This window comes from Rhipicephalus sanguineus, chromosome 4 (genome assembly GCF_013339695.2).
Source record: "Rhipicephalus sanguineus isolate Rsan-2018 chromosome 4, BIME_Rsan_1.4, whole genome shotgun sequence".
Classification (NCBI taxonomy): Eukaryota; Metazoa; Arthropoda; class Arachnida; order Ixodida; family Ixodidae; genus Rhipicephalus; species Rhipicephalus sanguineus.
Genome location: NC_051179.1, coordinates 11,959,955 through 11,982,884, shown reverse-complemented (window position 1 = coordinate 11,982,884; position 22,930 = coordinate 11,959,955). Strand labels below are relative to the sequence as shown.

At 44.8% G+C, this 22,930-nt stretch overlaps 1 non-coding gene across 1 annotated transcript; it reads right to left on the bottom strand.

Annotated features, from left to right (window-relative positions):
- Window positions 1-5,019: 5,019 nt before the first annotated feature.
- Window positions 5,020-5,093, bottom strand: Trnat-ugu (transfer RNA threonine (anticodon UGU)). Its single transcript has one exon. It is a non-coding gene; the product is annotated as a tRNA-Thr (tRNA).
- Window positions 5,094-22,930: the final 17,837 nt, after the last annotated feature.

The window sequence follows — 22,930 nt, the reverse complement described above, 5'->3', positions numbered from 1 at the left end:
CACGACGTAAACTTACAGGTAAGTGTGTTCAAATAGCGCTAGCAAGCTTGACGGTGTATGCAGTGTGCTCGTTGTGCGCCCGCTTTGAAATAGTTAGTGCCTCAGGCAGCACTGAGAACATTCGGCTCAGTGAGTGACAGCTGTTTTGAGCGAGCATATCACAATTACGTAATCTGTAGTTACAGCTCTCGTACTATATGACAGAAGCTGTAATTCGCTGCGCGCTTTGCTTTACGGTGTAAAGACTGCGATACGAGCATTTACTGGGCACATGCAAGCCGTTAAAAATTGTTAACGGCTTTCATGTGCCCACTAAATGTTCGTATCGCAGTCTTTACAAACAACGTTTTTGAAGTTGACGGTGAAGCGCGAAATAAATGTAAAAAGGCCGGTGTAAAGTAGAGATCAGTGGTGTTAGCGGAAATACAAACATGTCGCAGGTCTCGTGCTTTAACGACGTCGACTCGCCATCGTCTGCAGACCGTTTGGAAACTTGCGATCGGGCGTCGTCTAAGCCTGATACTTAAAAAAAATGCTTTTGAGGAACCTAGTGCTAATTGACTTCGTGGTGGTTCCGAGTTTGACATGCAGTGTGTGATCAGCAATGGAACATGCGTAGACAACGGTTTTTCTAGCGGTCATGGACTTGTAACCGGTGTAGAGCTGTGCACGTGACAGTGACGTATAATACCGTTTTACATGAATGTAACGCGAGTTTTTTTTTCTAGATTTTTGCAACCTAAAGTCGACCCTCGCGTTACAATCGAATACCGAAATTCTATTTTTTCTTCCTGGACGTAATGAAATGTCACACCTGGCGTTACAATCGTGATCACGTTACAATCGAGTAAATACGGTATGTTTAATGTACGGCGCGATGCTTACGCAACCTAAGCTGTCATGTGCTTCCTTTGACTTTTTCAAGGCCAGTTTCAAATAAAAGATTTGTGATGTTTTCCAGAGCGCCAACCCATGTGCATCGGTGGAAAGCAAGGCCAAAGAGAGTCAACTATGCTCTGGACTATTTTTTTTTTTCAGTTATTAAAGACATTTTTGATTGTGCCATTTGTGGATACAACAATACCGCCGGTCTCGATGCTTCTTTTTCCTCGTTTCATGATCGCGCACGGCGGCATGGTTCACGTTAGCAGCCACTCGTATTTGTTTGTATGCCCGAGTGTTTCCGGCCGTGCCCGGCAGGGCGGCGCAGCCTGTCGGCGGAAACTCCAGCGCAGGTTCCCCATTGCCACTTATGCCTTTGCAACCAATCTAAGCGCCTTACTTTGTTATCGCAATGTTGAGGAAGGAAGGCATTACTCAACTAAGCAAGTGTTGCGTGCTCAGTTCCTCGCGCGCAGCTCACAAAGCTGTAACTCGGCAAAGAAGTTGTCAACCCGATCGCGTTTGAGAGAGCCCACGTACCTAACTCGTTAATGGCCTTATAACTCTGTAATTCTTTGGGAAAATTTTAACGGTTGGTTTTATGGAACTCCGCGTTCGATTAAATATACTATCCGGAAATAGCGTGATAAGACTCGAGCGGCATGCAGAACAGAAAAATGCGAATGCTCGCTCAACCACTTTGACCGCGACTCTAAGGCAACGAGAACGCATGAGAAGGACAAGCTTCAACCATCTACGTACGCAGCATGATCAAGCGTAGAAGTGCGGTTCCCAATATACGGCGTTATTTATTTATCATTGTGCCCAAACATATTCCGTAGTACAGACGGGTCCACTGCGAGTCAAATGTCGTTAAAATAAAACGAAAAAGCAAGAACAAGCTGTTTCGGCTCCCATACCGGGGGGGGGGGGGGGGGGGGGGGGGGGGCTTCTTCCCAACATTCTGAACAAGGCCCCCGTATGGGAACCCGAACGTCTCGTTTCTTTTCTTTTTTTTTTTTTTTTTTGTGTGTGTGTGTGTGTGTGTGTGTGTGTGTGTGTGTGTGTGTGTGTGTGTGTGTGTGTGTGTGTGTGTGTGTGTGTGTGTGTGTGTGTGTGTGTGTGTGTGTGTGTGTGTGTGTGTGTGTGTGTGTGTGTGTGTTTTGTTCGACGTCCGTTTTACCTTTGACTACGAGCAATCCCGTCTGGACGAACTTTCGCCGCACTCTTGATTTCACTACGGACAGCTGGGGATCGAGCAGAATTGCAAGATTAGGCCACTCCCGCTAACGCTTTCTAATGCGTGAATGACCGTTAAGTTCTGTACTGGAGAATTTGCCCTCTGCAGCACGCGCAAGGTATTTTACGCGTTCCACTAGTTGCATCCCCGATACAGCTTTTCTTTCAACTGTCTTTGGCAAGCAGAGCTGAGAAATAGCTCGCCTTTCGGCTGTTGTCTCGACGTTGTCATATCGCATGGCTGACAGATGCCTTCAAAGCAAGGGATTCCTCAAGGGATGGCTCACGCTGGAGCCAACGTGGTGTTTGGACCGGTTCGTGAGGAAACGTTGTAACTTAAGCATTTCTTCATTCGCTGGAGCCCGCCGAAATGCAATCATCGCCGTACCACTATCGTCCTCATTGCCTTGCCGCTGGCGTCATGAAACGACTCGTTTCCCACGCACTTGTTCTGGCCAACACACATGCTGCTATCTATCTATCTATCTATCTATCTATCTATCTATCTATCTATCTATCTATCTATCTATCTATCTATCTATCTATCTATCTATCTATCTATCTATCTGTCTGTCTGTCTGTCTGTCTGTCTGTCTGTCTGTCTGTCTGTCTGTCTGTCTGTCTGTCTGTCTGTCTGTCTGTCTATCTATCTATCTATCTATCTATCTATCTATCTATCTATCTATCTATCTATCTATCTATCTATCTATCTATCTATCTATCTATCTATCTATCTATCTATCTATCTATCTATCTATCTATGTCTTGGCGCTCTCATGGTTGTCTCCTTAGCTTGGTACATACCACAGTTGGTATAAGAGGACGTGAATGTACGACGAACACGATTCGTACGTCATGCCGAAGCGTAGCGCGAGGAAAAACAGAACACAGTAAAGAACACACAAGACACGCGCTAACTAGGAACTTAATTTTAATGGATTAGAAAGAAAATACACATCTTATAGTTGGCAATGACAACACCGAAATGACATCACGTGAACACCCATCAAAAAAGCAAAAGAAAGAAAAACAAAACAGAATCAAACAAGCTGTAATAACTTGCGTAAAACCAGAAAACAGTTGTTATCTACAGAACTGCGAACCGAAGTTATCTCACATGTCTTTTTTTTGTTTTGTTTTGTTTTTTAAGGTAAGCGTACTCATGACATTAATAACGTGAATTTCCTGTCGCGTACGTCATAAAACCAGCCAATCACGTGCGGCGCGAACCCGCATACCGCTGCCTAAGGTGTGCGGGCATGAGCCACAGGTGATTTAAGTCTACGTCAGGCCAGACTTCGGAAATCTTAACCCGACAGTGTGAAGGAGCTGTGCCACAGAAAATGCGGTCCGGGGTTCGGCGTTGTTGTCGATGGGTTAATATCCCAATGGAGGCAAGTAATAAAAATCACGGCTCTAGCCGGAATCGAACCCAGACATTTTGGCATGGTAGTCAAGTACTCTACCACAGAGCCACGCCAGTGTTTCAGATTGTTTCTAAAGACACCCTGTACAAGCGTCATGTCAGGACAACGCCACTTGGGGTGGATGATTTTATGTAATCGTAACAAGCATCTTTACCTCACTTTGGGCTGTCTTTGCTGTTTATTCTCTAGATATTTCTGCTGTGCGAACGGAAAGGGTTAGAAGACATGAGTGCGTTCTTTTCGTCTTTTAGCTGTAGATGTTAAAATTAGGGACGCTTGTATCGGTATGTTGGAATTGGTTGGAATGCCACTATATCGGATATTAAGACTGCAGCCCGCTCTGGGAGCCACATAACGCTCGTACAAGAAACTTTGGCGTTGCAGTCATACTTGGCTTCAACAATTACTGAATACGTTATAATTTTCACTTTCAGAAGCAATCATCTGGAGACCAACACAAGCTTTACGAGTGAAAAAATCCGTTAAAAGAAACTTGAAAGCTAATCAATGTAATAGTTAATTCCTATGGGTGACCACTAGCAACTTTTTATCAGCTGTGTATAAAAGTGAGATATGCTTACCACGTATGACTCATCATGACAAAAAAATGATAATAATAATCGAGAATGGCTCCGTTTTCGTCACGCAATGTAGTATGTGCTACGACGCGCGTCTTATAGGTTTCATTCACACCATCAACTCTCTGGGGTCGCGCGACGAAGTTGGTGTCGCAAACGTACAAACGCACTCAAGTCGCAAAGCAGCCGGTCGCAAACGGTTGCCTTTTGTCGAAAAGCGACAGTTTTGAATCAGTACCGGCTGCTCGATTTTGCAGTCGCGCGACTGCAAAATCGCTTTGCGACCAAAAGCGACCATTTTCCAGTCTGCAGATGCGTAAACACGAGACTAAAAGAACGTATGTCCAGTCTGAAAGGACACCCTAGTACACATTTGTCAATGCGTTGTCACGAGTGCGCATGCGCATCTTGCTTTAGCAGTGCCACCGTTATATGTAAACACAACAATGAAACTTCGAGGAAGATAGTGGAAGTTCTCTGCATTGAAAAACAAAAGATATAGGGGCATTAGCCATTCATCTGTTGCATTGCATGAACAGAAAATTTCGCTCCTTTCTTCGTATCTATACGGCATGTTCTCACAGGCGGTGCTATGTGCGCTACTGATGATTTATGCTGTCTGGATCGCGCACATCTGTAGGTACAAGCAAGGGGTTTCGAAAAAATAAATCAGTCGGAAAGCGCTCGTCCCTGTGTTGCTCTTCTTTGTCAATGAATGAAGGAAGGGAATTTTCGAGGGCTCCCTTCTTTGTCTGGCACAGCCCTAATGAAAACCGGCAGATAATGACGTCAAGGAAGGTATAGGGGACGTTGATTGTAATGTTTTTTTTTTAAGTGTGTTGCAGTAATTCTGATATAGATTTGAAGAAAGCAAAATAAACGAAAAGACAGCTTGCCGCCGGCAGGAACCGAACCTGCAACCTTCGGATTACACGCCCGATGCTCTTACCAATCGAGCTACGGCGGCGGTCGTCTCCTCGTCCAATTTAACGGGTATTTAGTTGCCTGACTGCCCGTTGAACGCCTCTCCGCAGGATAGAAGAACTTTATAGACGACTCCAAAGTCCCAAGAAACGAAGGGGTTGCGATGCTTCACCGAGCGATCAACAACCGCTGTTTTTTTTCGTGTGTTCCTCTTCGTCCAATAAATTTCAGTGTTAGACAGCCCTCGTCCTCTGTCTTTATTTCTCCGTGTGTTCGGTTGCTTTCGCAATGTCTCTTTCTTTTTTTTTTGTTCAGATAATATCTTCAGTTTTATGTTCGAAACCAACGATATCATTATGAGGCACGGCGTAGTGAAGGGATTCGGACATTAGACCACTTGGTGTTCTTTAATGCGCACCTAAATCTAAGCACACGGGTCTCGGAGCATTTCGCCTCCATCGAAACGCGACCTCGAACCGGCGACTTTCGACTCAGCAGCCGAGCACCGTGCTCACCATAGAAAGATATAGCGTGCACTGAGAATACACGACTGGTAACGGGGACGCTTCAAGGAAGCCAGCTTGTGCTACCAACCTCTTTCGAAACACACACGCGCGCGCCAACTGCAGACCACGTCCAACCGTTTAGAGAAGCATTTTATTCTTCCGCAACGCCCATGTTTGGACGCGGCAATGCATCTATTTAGGAAGAGAGACGCCCTCCAGAAGGCGTGCCTTTGTTCGTCGTCAAGACGCCGTTGAGTCACTTAACTTCACGTACACGCCATCTTAACCTGTTTCAGTACGATGTCACTCTAAATATGATATTTTTTTAAAGGCGACGTTTTAGAGACCGGCCAACATTTTCACACTGCGCAAGCTCTCGTATAGGCCCATAATTTTCGCTGAGTTTCATTTCCGAATACAGCTTTAGGCGCACTCAAGCACTGAATCGAGTTTCGGCCCTTTTCGCCAATTGTGCATCGTTCCGTGCATAGCCAGTGGTCAGAGGCTGCACGATGATTTACCGAGAATTGTGTCCTTGACTCCCTCGTCCGCTACAGTGACCACCGCTCAGGGGTCAGCAGCAGAAACGGCGTCTTTTCCTCTCCTTCCCCTCCTCCTAACGCTGGGCAGTTGCATCAGTACCGTTACATAAGTGCTGTCATCAGTAAAAATTTTACTTTTCTTTCGCTCGTTTTGTATACATATTTCTCCAAATAAACAACCACGTACTACTACTACTTTGTATTGTTTCACCGCGATGTCAGTGGAATGCGACGATATGTCCATGTTGGGGTCCTAAACGTTTTTATCCGGTCACAGACACGTGGAGCACACTGACCTGCCACAAATGCTCGCACCCCGCGCTCCTCGAGCAGGCGAAGGGTCTGCGTGAAAGGAACCCGCGGCATTCACACAAAAATGCACTAAGGCGAAGCAACATTCCAGGGCTCTTTCTCCTGGCACCCTCGTTTCTTGCGTGCGTGAGCATCGGCACGTCCATCCTGGTCCCACGGGGTGGCGGGCACGACCACCCCACGGCCGCTCGGCACACGATGTGTTTCAGTGTCTGACACGAAGTCCCCGTTTGGATATTCGGAAGGGCGAACACGTCTTGAAGGTGGGTCTCGGCAGCGGGTGCGACCATGAAATGTGCTCCAAATGATGTCCGTGCATGATGGACATGAACGACATGTATGTTAATGATATGCATATGTATGGTCACATGAATACTACGAATGGCATAATGTAAACGTAGTGAAGCAGTCGCTGTCGTTTCATTAGCATGGTATATAAATAATAATAATAATAATAATAATAATAATAATAATCAATCAATCAACCAATCAATCAGTCAATGATTTATTTAACGTGCCCAGGAACAACCGTAAGGTCTTTGTGCTGGCGCACGCAAAAAAAAACAATAAAAATAAACAATACAATACAGACAGTTTTCAGAAATAAAAAGAGCAAAAACACGTAGACAAAGAGAAATGAACACAAAAGGGAGGAGTAAAATAAGACAACACGAGAAATATTGACGGGGCATAAAAAAAATTAGATTGCATATATACAACTATGTGGAAAGACTGAGAAGGGAAGACTTTGTACATTGTGCCACACTATGTCAAAACAGTGCAAAGCTCGGATAAAAACAATGATTGTGGGCTATGAAAAACGTCAAGATCAAGAAAATAAACATTATAGAGACTTTGTATTCTGTGAACGGTAGAGTGTTGGAAGAAGCAGGCGGGTACATGAAACGGTCTGTTCTCTCTGGTTAACTTACGCGGAATTCGAAAATTTACACAATTGAGAAGTACAGGGCAGGATATGATACCGTGGACTAGCTTGTAAAGAAATAAGAGATCAGAGCGATTTTGTCGGCAGTGAAGTGATGGCAGTGATAATAATTCAGCAGTATTTGAACGAGATCCAGAGTCATTTTTAGCAAAGCGATGGTTATATATGCTGAGGAATTTTTTCTGGACTCGTTCAATGGTGTTACCGCTGGATTGAGCAATGCCATTCCATATCACGGACGCATACTCAAGTTGCGGAAGACATATTGCCGTGTACAATTTGTGTAGGGCCATGGGAGACCTGAATTCTCGAGATATTCTACAAACACATCCGAGAGAACGAAGGCCCCACATAGCAGCACGCTTAACGTGAGAAGAAAAGTTTAACGCGCGGTCAACAACAACACCAAGATCACTGATTTCATAAACCTTGCATAACGGCACAGAATTGACAGAGTCTTGAAATGACACGCTAGATGTTTTGCGAGTGATAGACATGAATTTTGTCTTCGAGGTATTCAGAGAAAGGTTATTACCGTCGCACCATTCGGAAAAAGAGCGCAAGTCTGACTGCAGCAAGCGACAGTCGTTAACTGAATGAATTTCCTTAAAAATCTTGATGTCATCGGCATACAAGAGGAAAGAAGAATTACGAATGGCAAAAGAAACATCATTAACGTAAATTAAAAATAGGAGTGGGCCTAATACCGACCCTTGAGGGACCCCACTAGTCACTTTATACAAAGAAGACGTTTGGCCATTTACGGCAACATAACAATATCTATTGAGCAGATAGCTCTGCAGGAGATTCACAACTGACAAGTCAACATCAAAGTGCGCAAGTTTAACCATAATCAGCGTGTGGCTCACTACGTCAAAAGCCTTGCTCAGGTCACAGTAAATTACGTCAACCTGTCCTCTCTGAGAAATAGGTGTGGAGATCTGCGTCATGAAACTAGCAAGACTTGTGGTAGTTGAGCGGCCAGCGAGAAAACCATGTTGATTAGGAATCAATGAGTTTTTCACACTAAAAGACAATATGTTGTGAAGAGCCAGCTCGAAGATCTTTGATGTGGCACATAGTAGAGAAATCGGGCGATAATTAAAAGCATCTGTTTTAGAGCCCGACTTAAATACTGGAAAAACACGAGCAGTTTTCCACATGCTAGGAAATGTGGAAGTGTCCAGGCAGTTATTAAATATCGTAGTTAGTACTGGGACAAATATACTACCATAAGCTTTTAGTATGGCGGAGGGGATGCCATCTGGCCCACATGATAAGGATGGTTTTAAGCGCTTAATGCATTCGCAGATAAGATTTTCATCCAGCGACAAAGCACTGGATGAGCTAACCGCCTTGGGCTGTTGTCTGATATCAGTGCTAGAGTCTGAGGCCTTATAAACGGATGAGAAATGCGTGGCAAAACAGTCAGCGACGGCATGCACTTCTACCCCATTTGAGTCCAGTAGTCTGAAGGACTCTCCGCTTTTGCTGGACCGTTTACGTACATACTTCCAAAACTCAGCCGGCCTGTCAGAGGCGCTTTTTTCTAAGAATTCAATATACGAACTATGATCCCGTTTATATAGGCGTTTAGAGAGAGTTCGAAAGAAGCTGAACTCTTCCTTCCACTCGCTGGATCGAGAACATTTAGATTTCCTGTGTGCGTGATCTTTATGCTTCAGTGCACTGATAAGTTCAGATGAGAACCAGTGGGGATATTTACGTTGTATAGGTGTATATTGGGGAATAAAATTACGCATGCTGCTCAGTACAAGCTCCTTAAACTGATCAACCTGCTCATCAACATTTGGTTAATAATAATAATAATAATATTAATAATAATAATAATAATAACAATAATACTATTAATAATAATAATAATAATAATCAATCATTTATTTAACGTGCCCAGGAACAACCGTGAGGTCTCTGTGCAGGCGCACGCAAAAAAAAAAACAATAAAAATAAACAATACAATACAGACAGTCTTCAGAAATAAAAAGAGCAAAAACACGTAGACAAAGAGAAATGAACACAAAAGGGGAGGAGTAAAATAAGACAACATGAGAAATATTGAAGGGGAATAAAAAATTAGATTGCATATATACAACTATGCGGAAAGACGGAGAAGGGAAGACTTTGTACATTGTGCCATACTATGTCAAAACAGTGCAAAGCTCGGATAAAAACAGTGATTGTGGACTATGAAAAACGTCAAGATCAAGAAAATTAATATTATACAGACTTTGTATTCTGTGAACGGTAGAGTGTTGGAAGAAGCAGGCGGGTACATGAAACGGTCTGTTCTCTCTGGTTAACTTACGCGGAATTCGAAAATTAACACAATCGAGAAGTACAGGACAGGATATGATACCGTGGACTAGCTTGTAAAAAAAATAAGAGATCAGAACGATTTCGTCGGCAGTGAAGTGATGGCAGTGATAATGATTCAGCAGTATTTGAACGAGATCCAGAGTCATTTTTAGCAAAGCGATGGTTATATATGCTGAGGAATTTTTTCTGGACTCGCTCAATGGTGTTACCGCTGGATTGAGCAATGCCATTCCATATCACGGACGCATACTCAAGTTGCGGAAGACATATTGCCGTGTACAATTTGTGTAGGGCCATGGAAGACCTGAATTCTCGAGATATTCTACAAACACATCCGAGAGAACGAAGGCCCCGCATAGCAGCACGCTTAACGTGAGAAGAAAAGTTTAACGCGCTGTCAACAACACCAAGATCACTGATTTCATAAACCTTGCATAACGGCACAGAATTGACAGAGTATTGAAATGACACGCTAGATGTTTTGCGAGTGATAGACATGAATTTTGTCTTCGAGGTATTCAGAGAAAGGTTATTACCGTCGCACCATTCGGAAAAAGAGCGCAAGTCTGACTGCAGCAAGCGACAGTCGTTAACTGAATGAATTTCCTTAAAAATCTTGATGTCATCGGCATACAAGAGGAAAGAATAATTACGAATGGCAAAAGAAACATCATTAACGTAAATTAAAAATAGGAGTGGGCCTAATACCGACCCTTGAGGTACCCCACTAGTCACTTTATACAAAGAAGACGTTTGGCCATTTACGGCAACATAACAATATCTATTGAGCAGATAGCTGTGCAAGAGATTCACAATCGACAAGTCAACGTCAAAGTTCGAAAGTTTAACCATAATCAGTGTGTGGCTGACTACGTCGAAAGCCTTGCTCAGGTCACAGTAGATTACGTCGACCTGTCCTCTCTCAGAAATAGTTGTGGAGGTCTGCGTCATGAAACTAGCAAGATTTGTGGTAGTTGAGCGGCCAGCAAGAAAACCATGTTGATTTGGAATCAATGAGTTTTTCATACTAAAAGACAATATTTTGTGAAGAGCCAGTTCGAAGATCATTGATGTGGCACATAGTAGAGAAATCGGGCGATAATTAGAAACATCTGTTTTAGAGCCCGACTTAAATACTGGGAAAACACGAGCAGTTTTCCACATGCTAGGAAATGTGGAAGTGTCCAGGCAGTTATTAAATATCGTAGTCAGTACTGGGAGAAATATACTACCTTAAGCTTTTAGTATGGCGGAGGGGATGCCATCTGGGCCACATGATAAGGATGGTTTTAAGCGCTTAATGCATTCGCTGATAAGATTTTCATCCAGCGACAAAGCACTGGATGAGCTAACTGCCTTGGGCTGTTGTCTGATATCAGTGCTAGAGTCTGAGGCCTTATATACGGATGAGAAATGTGTGGCAAAACAGTCAGCGACGGCATGCACTTCTACCCCATTTGAGTCCAGTAGTCTGAAGGACTCAATCAATCAATCAATCAATCAATCAATCAATGAATCAATCATTTAACGTGCCCAGGAACAACCGTGAGGTCTTTGTGCAGGCGCACGCAAAAAAAACAATAAAAATAAACAATACAATACAGACAGTCTTCAGAAATAAAAAGAGCAAAAACACGTAGACAAAGAGAAATGAACACAAAAGGGGAGGAGTAAAATAAGACAATATGAGAAATATTGAAGGGGAATAAAAAATTAGATTGCACATATACAACTATGCGGAAAGACGGAGAAGGAAAGACTCTATGTACATTGTGCCATACTATGTCAAAAGAGTGCAAAGCTCGGATAAAAACACTGATTGTGGACTACGAAAAACGTCAAGATCAAGAAAATTAATATTATAAAGACTTTGTATTCTGTGAACGGTAGAGTGTTGAAAGAAGCAGGCGGGTACATGAAACGGTCTGTTCTCTCTGGTTAACTTACGCGGAATTCGAAAATTAACATAACTGAGAAGTACAGGGCAGGATATGATACCGTGGACTAGCTTGCAAAGAAATAAGAGATCAGAACGATTTCTTTGACAGTTAAGTGATTGCAGTGATAATGACTCAGCAGTATTTGAACGAGATCCAGAGTCATTTTTAGCAAAGCGATGGTTATATATGCTGAGGAATTTTTTCTGGACTCGTTCAATGGTTTTACCGCTGGATTGAGCAATGCCATTCCATATCACGGACGCATACTCAAGTTGCGGAAGACAGATTGCCGTGTACAATTTGTGTAGGGCCATGGGAGACCTGAATTCTCGAGATATTCTACAAACACATCCGAGAGAACGAAGGCCCCGCATAGCAGCACGCTTAACATGAGAAGAAAAGTTTAACGCGCTGTCAACAACAACACCAAGATCACTGATTTCATAAACCTTGCATAACGGCACAGAATTGACAGAGTATTGAAATGACACGCTAGATGTTTTGCGAGTGATGGACATGAATTTTGTCTTTGAGGTATTTAGAGAAAGGTTATTGCCGTTGCACCATTCGGAAAAAGAACACAAGTCTGACTGCAGCAAGCGACAGTCGTTAACTGAATGAATTTCCTTAAATATCTTGATGTCATCGGCATACAAGAGGAAAGAAGAATTACGAATGTCATAAGAAACATCATTAACGCAAATTAAATATAGGAGTGGGCCTAATACCGACCCTTGAGGGACCCCACTAGTCACTTTATACAAAGAAGAGGTTTGGCCATTTACGGCAACATAACAAGATCTATTGAGCAGATAGCTGTGCAAGAGATTCACAATCGACAAGTCAACGTCAAAGTTCGAAAGTTTAACCATAATCAGTGTGTGGCTGACTACGTCAAACGCCTTGCTCAGGTCACAGTAAATTACGTCAACCTGTCCTTGAGAAATAGGTGTGGAGATCGGCGTCATGAAACTAGCAAGATTTGTGGTAGTTGAGCGGCCAGCAAGAAAACCATGTTGATTAGGAATCAATGAGTTTTTCACACTAAAAGACAATACTTTTGAAGAGCCAGTTCGAAGATCTTTGATGTGGCACATAGTAGAGAAATCGGGCGATAATTAGAAACAACTGTCTTAGAGCCCAACTTAAATACTGGGAAAACACGAGCAGTTTTCCACATGCTAGGAAATGTGGAAGTGTCCAAGCAGTTATTAAATATCGTAGTCAGTACTGGGACAATTATACTACCATAAGCTTTTAGTATGGCGGAGGGGATGCCATCTGGGTCACATGATAAGGATGGTTTTAAGCGCTTAATGCATTCGCTGATAAGATTTTCATCCAGCCACAAAGCACTGGATGAGCTAACTGCCTTGGGCTGTTGTCTGATATCAGTGCTAGAGTCTGAGGCCTTATAAACGGATGAGAAATGTGTGGCAAAACAGTCTAGTAGTCTTAAGGACTCTCCGCTTTTGCTAGACCGTTTACGTACATACTTCCAAAACTCAGCCGGCCTGTCAGAGGCGCTTTTTTTCTAAGAATTCAATGTACGAACTATGATCCTGTTTATATAGGCGTTTAGAGAGAGTTCGAAAAAAGCTGAACTCTTCCTTCCACTCGCTGGATGGAGAACATTTAGATTTCCTGTGTGCGTGATCTTTATGCTTCAGTGCACTGATAAGTTCAGATGAGAACCAGTGGGGATATTTACGTTGTTTAGGTGTATACTGGGGAATAAATTAAGCATGCTGCTCAGTACAAGCTCCGTAAACCGATCAACCTGGTCATAATAATAATAATAATAATAATAATAATAATAATAATAATAATAATAATAATAATAATAATAATAATAATAATAATAACAATAATATATGGGGTTTTAAGTGCCAAAAGCACGGTATAATTATGAGGCCCATTATAGCGGAGGGCTCCGGAAATTTCGACCATCTGGTGTTCTGTAACGTGCACTGACATCGCACAGCGCACGGGCCTCTAGCATTTCGCCTCCATTCGAGATGCGACCACGGAGGCCAAACCCGCGTTTCAGGTCAGCAGCCGAGCACCGTAACCACTGCACCACCGAGACGGACATTAGCATGACATATACCAGAATGTCCACATGTATGCATGAAAAACTTGCTATATTGAACGACATGTAATGACCTGAATGCCTTGATTCGTCTCAAAGCCAAACTATGCGGTGTATGCAGCTGCTCGCTGACTGTTTCGCATCACATCGATTCCTGCAGTGCGTGGGATCTGCCGTTTTCTTTCTTTCTTTTTTAATCTTCCCGCTGTTGCTGTGAAAACGTTGTTTGGCGCGTACGTTTTTCAGGACTGATGTTACTGCGAGAAGGTTGCTTGATATGCATTCTTAGACCCTATATGTTGTGTGCTCGACTCCTTCAAGAGCTAAGGAGTAGGCGAAGTCTTGTTTGAGCGCCTACATCTTCTTATGTCGTATTAAGAATTAAAAAAACAGCTGTCTTCGAGTTTGGAGAAGTCTCGAAGAACCTCGAGATCTCTCCTGTTTACTGCGTCTCTTCCTTCTGTGTTTGTTTCTTCGCGCTTGCTAAGATGCACAAGTTCAGTTACCACCAACTAGCCCAAATTTCTGCTTCGAACAGATTTCTATAAACTGCGCGTGCACATATTAAACTGACTATGTCGCAGGGCCAAGGCCTGGCGGCAAAAGACGCTCAAACGGCACGGACGAAGCAAAGGAGGGATGGCACTCCTTTCCTTCCTTCGTGTCGCCTTTTTTCCATTTGCATACCAACTGGCACAAATGTCCGTTTTGATGTGCGACTACTGGCCACCACCACGATCTAAAGAAAAATGCTCTTAAATAACATCATGCGCGGCTATACACACAATAGAAACATGTACATTACATACATGCATACATACATACATACATACATACATACATACATACATACATACATACATACATACATACATACATACATACATACATACATACATACATACATACATACATACATACATACATACATACATACATACATACATACAAAGACGTAAAGGGGAACATAGACGCACACCCAAGCGTAGACTTTCAAATGGCTTTACGTGAAAGCAGATAAAGTGTTGAGTATGGCGAGGTAGATCTTCAGAATACAGCCGGCATTAGTATAAAAAACTTTTTTTGGAACTGATACAGTTTTGCCTGAACTACACAGCCATCCATCGCGACTGGCACTATTAGAGAGCTTGAGAATTGGGGACCCAAGACATTGGGTCCCCAAGCTGCGTTGGGTAGGCTGCTTTGCGTTCGGGGGATCAGCAGAGTTTGAGAATTGGGTCAAACGCAGGCTGCGTTGGGACAAACGCTCAGTGTGCCACACGTGGCGAAATTAAAATTACTCGAGGCGCGGGCCATACTGCATCGTGGCCCGCGCTGCGTCTACTTCGTCTCGCTGGCGACCCCAGACGCCTTGGAGACCCACGCTAGTTTTCGGTTTTTGGGCCTTAAACGCTTGCGTTGTCCCAATTGGGACAACGCGAGCGCAAGAGCCCAGGAGTGGCTTGGTTCTGCGCATGCGCCTTAGCGGCCCGCAAACTTCTTGGATCCCCAAGCTCCTTGGGGCCCCAATTCTCAAACTCTCTATTATGTACAAAAATCTGGTATTTGCATTGGGTCTTCAGTTGATCCTGTGCTGTGTGAGAAGTTTATAGCCTTTCTTCATAGGCACCTGGAAAAAGAACTTTAGAAACTCCCGGAGTCAAGAAGATGCGTCCGTTCGTCAGCGCGCGTCATGGCCTTGAGCGCATTTTTTTAACACGAAAGTGTTTTATGCCGGGGTCCACCACGGCTCCACTGACGTATTTCCGTCACGGATATGACGTTGTAAAATATAAAGACTAACAGAGGGCAAAGAAAAAAACTAGAAGGAAGAGTTCCGTCACCGGGAATCGAACTTACGACCCCTCGCTCCGCAGCGCGCGGTGCGAAACGATTAGGCCACAGACGGCACGTTTTCCGCCATGGGCCTATTTATATACATCATTTGCCGGTGTCAGTACTAAGAGATCGGTGGTACATCAGCGTGTTTTCGTTATCACTGGCGAGATGGCGCGAAAGGCTCGAAGAGCGCGCTTTAAAGAATGACGCTCCACGCATCGCGATGAGTGCGCGCCTCTACAGGGCGGGGTCGCTCGTGCGCGCGCTTATCTCGTGATGGCGGTGATTTGTACGTCTTGTGCTCTCCCAGCAAGTTTGCGTTGAGAGCACGAAGGTCACTTCGCTCACTGCAGCGGCCGCTTTTGCGAAAGGAACGCGCTGCTCACACAAAAATAAGTTACAACTGTGACAGTTCGCGCTCATCCTGTTATGTTCGTTCCGTGCGGCCTTTCTGCTTGAGCAGCACGTTGCAAGTTTCGAGCTGCTTGCCGTTCTTCGCGTGATATTACAATTTTTTTAAGAACGCGCGGCTTATGATGAATTCCATTGGCAGATTCGCAGCACTTCCGGTAGCAGTTTTTCTGCTCCATGTGGAGCAAGTCTGTTCCATTAGCAGATTGAGAGTGCTCCCTTTATGTTACAGCGACTGAACTGGCTGCACTACGGGTTGCTTTTAATTACATCGTAGATCAGACAGCTGAGTCTTGAGTCATCTTCACCGACTCAAGAGCGGCGCTGCAGTCTCTGAAGTCTCCACACACGCAGAACCAACTCGTCATGGACATCAAATATCTATGCAACAAAGTCTGCGACCTCCATCACCACATTGCTCTGCAGTGGATACCTGCCCAGTGCCCACTGTGGAATACAAGGCAACGGTCCAGGCTGATGACGCTGCCAAAGCTGGACATGACGCCTCGAGAGAAATCATCGAGATACCTTTCTCGAGAAAAGATGCGGCGACACTCGTATCGGCACATGCTTGGCGCCTCCAGCGATCCCTCTGGACAGATGCTAATCACCAGTATGGACCATTTTACAAGATCGACCCATCGTGTAACTTTGATATGCCGCGAGACCTAAACAGACAAGAGGAAACATGCTTGCACCGCGTCAGACTAAACGTCGCATACACCAACTACTTCAGGAGCAAGATTAATCTCTCGGACTCACCAATGTGCGTCCAATGTAATGTCCTAGAAGATCGGCATTATGTTCTTTGTGAATGCAAGCGATACGCATCAGAGAGACAGTCTCTGAAGGCGGCCTTGCATCTTCAACGGGGATCGTGCTTATAGAGTTGCGACATGTTCTGGGCATGGCAAAGCAGCACCCGTGCGCTACGTGCCACGAAAGCGCTGTTGACTTTCTTGCGGGCCACGAGCCTGAACGAAACTTTGTAAACTTGTGTGGCTGTATGCGTTTATCACTGTATATATCATAATCGTCACCCAGCGCCTGGAGTAGCATATCAGGCGAACAGCCAGGCAAACATCTCCAGCTTTTCATTAAAATGTTTATCTATGTATCCCTTTATGTTTCACTAGCAGATTCGGAGCAGCTCCGCCGCCAGATCCACTCCACGGAGCAACTCTCTCTCCTCCGTGAAAATTGGTGGATTCGACCGGAAGTCGCAAGCGCCCCGCGCGTGCGCAGAGCGTGGCATACCACCTGACCGACGGAACGCGCTGCCCGACACGCCCGTTCACAGGAGGCGCTGGCCCGTTCTCTCCGCGTGTGCCCGTGAAGGCTAGTGAAGGCGAAAGCGGCGCGAAACGCAAGGAATGATGGGCGCTTCCGGAAGCGGATGTCAAGTGGCAGGGGGCGATGTCGCCCCCTGCCACTTGCTCTGGCGGGAGCGCCTGTGTTCCATTGGCAGATTTCCTTCGACTGCCCTCCGCCCGAGTGGAGTACGCCGGCGAAGAGTTCGTCGGCCATTCCGAATGGGCTATTGGAATTTACCGTTACTTTCAGTGTGATCGCGAGCGAGCGCGCGGGCACGTGGTGGAATCCTGCGGCGGCCGCGGTAACTATGCAGCTCAAATCAGCCAATGGCCGTGGACCTGGGGTTTATGGCGCTGTCATTTGGGTTTATGGCATCATTTGTCGAGAGAAGATGGAGCGATTTCTAGCTGACTGAGAATTAATTGTAAATTACAGGCCGCGTGCTGCGCTATGACGTTTGGCTCGCGTGTTCTCAGGAGCCTCGACTACCGATTGGCATCGTTTTCTGACCATCCTGAAGAAGTGTTGCAGGGCCCCTTTGAGGTTAAGCATCTGCTCTATGCTGGCCACCCACAACCCTTATTTTGAAGATCAACCGAGAGCCTGCTACAAAAGGCATCTTCGCACTAGGGGTGCCAAGCCTGAAGGAAGAGCGGAGATGAGCGGTGTTCCTCTCCGGTTTTTCTCTTTCTCTCTTTCTTTTTTAAATGCGAAGCATTTCTTAGCGAACTTCTGCGACTTTGAGCGTATCTATCTATCTATCTATCTATCTATCTATCTATCTATCTATCTATCTATCTATCTATCTATCTATCTATCTATCTATCTATCTATCTATCTATCTAGCCGCCTACGACTTTGTGCTCTCCTGGCCGTTTCGTCAATCGGATGTATACCAAAATTGGTGTGTCATAACATGGCCTTATTACGAACATAAATGACGGGTCATATTATGAAAATCATGACACGCATGTCATGAACAGCATGATTTACATTCCACGGCCTTTGGGCTCCCTGGCCGTTCCGTTAATCGGATGTGTACCAAAATTGGTGTGTCATAACATGGCCTTATCACGAACATAAATGACAGGTCATATCATGAAAATCATGATACGCATGTCATGAACATCATGATTTACATTCCACGGCATTTGGGCTCTTACGGCCGTTCCGTTAATTTCATATATACCAAAATTGGTACGGCGTGACAAGAGTTCATGACGAACATAATGACAGGTCCTAACATGCAAATCATGACGCGCATGTCATGTGCAGCATGATTTACATGACATGGTCTCGGGGCGCTCGCGGCCGTTTAAATGAAGGGATACATACGAACACTGGTATGACGAGACATTTCTGTATGACGAACATAACTGACACGTGGTAACATGAAAATCATGATATGCATGTCATGTATGACATGATTTACATGCCACGCTCATGGCGCACTCGCGGCCGTTTCGCTAAATTGATATACACCAAAATTGGTACTGTGCGATGTGACTTTATGAAGAACATGAATAACAGGTGGTAGCATGAAAACCATGACATCCATGACATGTATGTCATGATTTACATGCCACACTCATGGTGCATTCGCGTCCGTTTCGCTTGCGTGATATACACCAAAATTGGTGTTACGCGACACGACAGTATGACGAACGTAAGTGAGACGTGGTAGCATGAAAATCATGACATGCAAGTCATGTACGACCTGATTTACATGCCACGCTCATGATGCGCTAGCGGCAGTTTCAGTAGATTGATATACACCAAAATTGGTATTGCGCGATGTGACTGTATGAAGAACATGAATGACAGTTGGTAAGATGAAAACCATGACATGCATGTCATGTATGTCATGACTTAGTTGCCACGCTCATGATGCATTCGCGGCCGCTTCGCTAGGTCGATGTACACCAAAATTGGTATTGCGCGAAGCGACTGTGTGACGAAGGTAAATGAGACGTGGTAACATCAAAATCATGACATGCATGACATGCACGACATGATTTACATGTCATGCTCATGACGCACTCATGCCGGTTCGCTTGCTTGACATACACAAAAGCGGTATTGCGCGACGCGACTGCATGACAAACGTAAATGAGAGGTGGTAACATGGAAATCATGACATGCAGGTTATGTATGTCATGATTTCCATGCCGCACTCACTGTGCATTCCCGGCCGTTTCGCTAGCTTGGTATACACCACAATTGGTATTGCGCGACGCCACTGTATGACGAACGTAAATGAAAGGTGGTAACATGGAAACCATGACATGCAGGTTATGTATGTCATGATTTCCATGACGCGCTCACTGTGCATTCCCGGCCGTTTCGCTAGCTTGGTATACACCACAATTGGTATTGCGCGACGCCACTGTATGACGAACGTAAATTAAAGGTGGTAACATGATAATCATGACATGCATGAAATGTACGGCATGATTTGCATGCCATGCTCATGGCGCACTCGTGGCCGTTTCGCTAGATTGATATGCACCAAAATTGGTATTGCGCGATGTGACTGTATGAAGAACATGAATAACAGGTGATAACATGAAAACTATGACATGCATGCCATGTATGTCATGACTTACATGCCACGCTCATGGTGCATTCGTGGCCATTTCGATAGCTGGTATTGCGCGATGAGACTGTATGATGAACATTAGTGACAGGTGGTAACATGAAAAACCATAATATTCATGTCATGTATGGCATGATTTACATGCTCTACTCATGGTGCACTCGCTGCCATTTCGCTACTTTGATATACACAAAAATTGGTATTGCGCGATGTGACTGTATGACGAACATAAATGAGAGGTCTTAACATGCGAATCATGTTATGCATGCCATGTACGGTATGATTTATATGCCACTGTCATGGTGCGCTTCCGGCCGTTTTGTTAACGTGATATATACCAAAATTGTTATGGCATGACACGAGGGCGTGATGGACATAAACGACAGGTCATGCATTTATATACCAGAATATGCGTTTCATTGGCATGGTGTACACTAGATTGCGCATGCATGCGTGCATGGCAAACATGCGATATATGGTGGACTATATGCCATGGCATGAATGATTTCATTTGGCTCAAAGACAAACAAGGCGATGTATGCAGCTCTTATTTGCTGGCTGCTTCGCATTACATCGATTCCCACAGTGCGTGGGATCTGCCGAATTTTTTTCTCTCTTTATTTCTTCCTCTCTCTTTACCTATTACTTTCTCTTTCTTGCTCTTTCTAGTTTTCTTCCCATTTTTTCCCCTTCTTTCTCTCTCTCTCTTTCTATTTCTCGCTTGCTTCCTCTTTTTTTTCTATTTTTATACGTGGTTTTACCTGCGTTACGCCAAGCGACGACAACATACGACAGGTCGGGCCCCTAAAGTGCTCCGCACTTGTCATCATCAAGACGCTCGAAGGACAAGAGGAAGAAGACTTCTCCTTGGCGCGATCCCCCTGAGTGGGTAGGTGCCAATCATCTCAGGAGCATCATCATCATCACCAATATGCTACAGGTGGCTATGCTATTCCTGGTTTTGCCTGCGTTACGCCAAGCGACGACAGCATACGACAGGTCGGGCCCCTAAAGTGCTCCGCACTTAAAAGCTAACAGAATCCCCTGCTCTTGGCCAAAAATCACCTTTTGTCATACCACATTCGCATAGTTAGCCGGCAACATTAAGAAAGATGCAGAAGCAATCCGCGTCGTCATTTCAGCGCCTTGCTAAAATCAAAAGTATGCCCACTACTGGCTAAAGCACAAAAGGAGCTTAACTCATGCAAGAACCACCAGGGTAAGTTCACTAGCTGCATCTCTAATGTTATCTGCGAGATATCCTTTTCGTGGATTCAGTGCTACATATGCCAAGCCGACCGGTGTTTCAATGAGCGTGCGCAGTAACACAAACGTTGCATGCGCACCGGCACGGGAAGTAATCTCGCCTCGCACTACAAAGCCGCGAAAATGAAAAACTGTTTGCCTCATCTAGAGAGAATAAATTCCTATCAGCGAAAAATTCGAGAATCTAATGAGAAATCATCGAAGCGTTTCACGTCGCTAAAATGCGCTAACTGCGCTAGATGCGTTAGCCCTCCTTCTCTATCAAGAAAGTAAGCGAATGAATGAATTGAACCTTTATTTACATACTAGACAAATGGCAGCAAGCTACCCGACCTTCGAGTGAAAATATTTCTACGCGATGCACACACTGTCAGAGGCTGTGCCGAGCAGATTTAGAACATCTCATTTGGACATGCGCAGCTTTCTCAAAAGGCAGACATCACATTGAACACCTGCTGCACGCCGACATGACAGCTCTACGTAACTTAATAAAGTCTGACTATGAAGCCCAAAAAGCTCTCGCAACATACGGTAGTCAAAGTGGCCTGTTTCGAGTGGTGTAGGAGAGGTCGACTGACTCGTGCGAGGACGTGACGTGAAGATGCTCATCACCCTTTAATCCCCTTACCCCTTTCCCACCTTATCCCCAACAGCGACCAAGAGTCGTCCTTTTATTTCAACAAAGGTCACATTCATTCATTCATTTCATGGAAGAGGACGGCCCTCAGCCACAATGTGGGAATAGGTGGGGAAGGGATCGTTGGGCGAACAGCGTAAGCATTTTAAACTGGTATCAGTCCTTGTGAATTCATCGAATGCGCAGGGTTGCATCCGTATTCGGTAATTATTCAATAGAGTCGCTCTCGCACGAGATGGTCGACCACTTCTGCACCACTCGCAACAGGCCACTTATATAGGTAATTCGCAAGTGCTTTTTGTGCTTTATGATTAGGTTGTAGCACATTTCCTAAGGTTCTTATGTCGTCGCGTGGCAGGAGTTGTATCTTCCTCGCGAGAGGCTGAGCAACTCCGAATGAGGTGGTGTAAATCTGCTCTGCATAATTCTTGACAGCGTCAGCATCGAGGAGTGAAATTGCGTGTCTGGCCATACCATGCTAAATGCGCCTGTTCTCGTCCAGTCAGCGACGCTAAGCAGCAATGGGCTCGGTCAGTACTTGGGAGGGAGAAAAGAAATGGAATTCTTAGATGGGCATGCATCAGCTCACTCCTGCGCTCTCAGTGGATAAACGTTGCCTGGCTGTATTGTGTCGATTCCTTTGAGATCGTTAATTGTTATGTGGCGTTATTATTATGAAGATCCTATGAATCACCTGCGTTCACGAAATAAAGTCAGTGCTTTGGTTGTGCGTCCGTCCATGTTCTTGTTGACGTCTCGTTTTCTTTGCGCAGTTAAAATTTGCGCCAGTGATAATATTGAGGGATGCGTTTTATATTAAATGCGAAGCATTTCTTAGCGAACCAAAGGCACTTCGAACATTTCTGTCTACCTACCTACCTACCTACCTACCTATCTAGCCGCTTACGTCTGGGTGCTCTCGTGGTCGCCTCCTTAACTTGGTATTAATTAAGATTGGCATAGGAGGGTATGACGGACATGACTGTCTGGTCATGACGTGAATAACTCGAAAATCTTGTTGTGTACGTCATGAAACTCTTTCCTCCAGTCACGTGCGGCACATACCCGTACACCACGGGCCGCGGTGTGCGGGTATGCGCCCCAGGTGATTCACGGTTTACATCTATCCGGGTGCGGCGAGA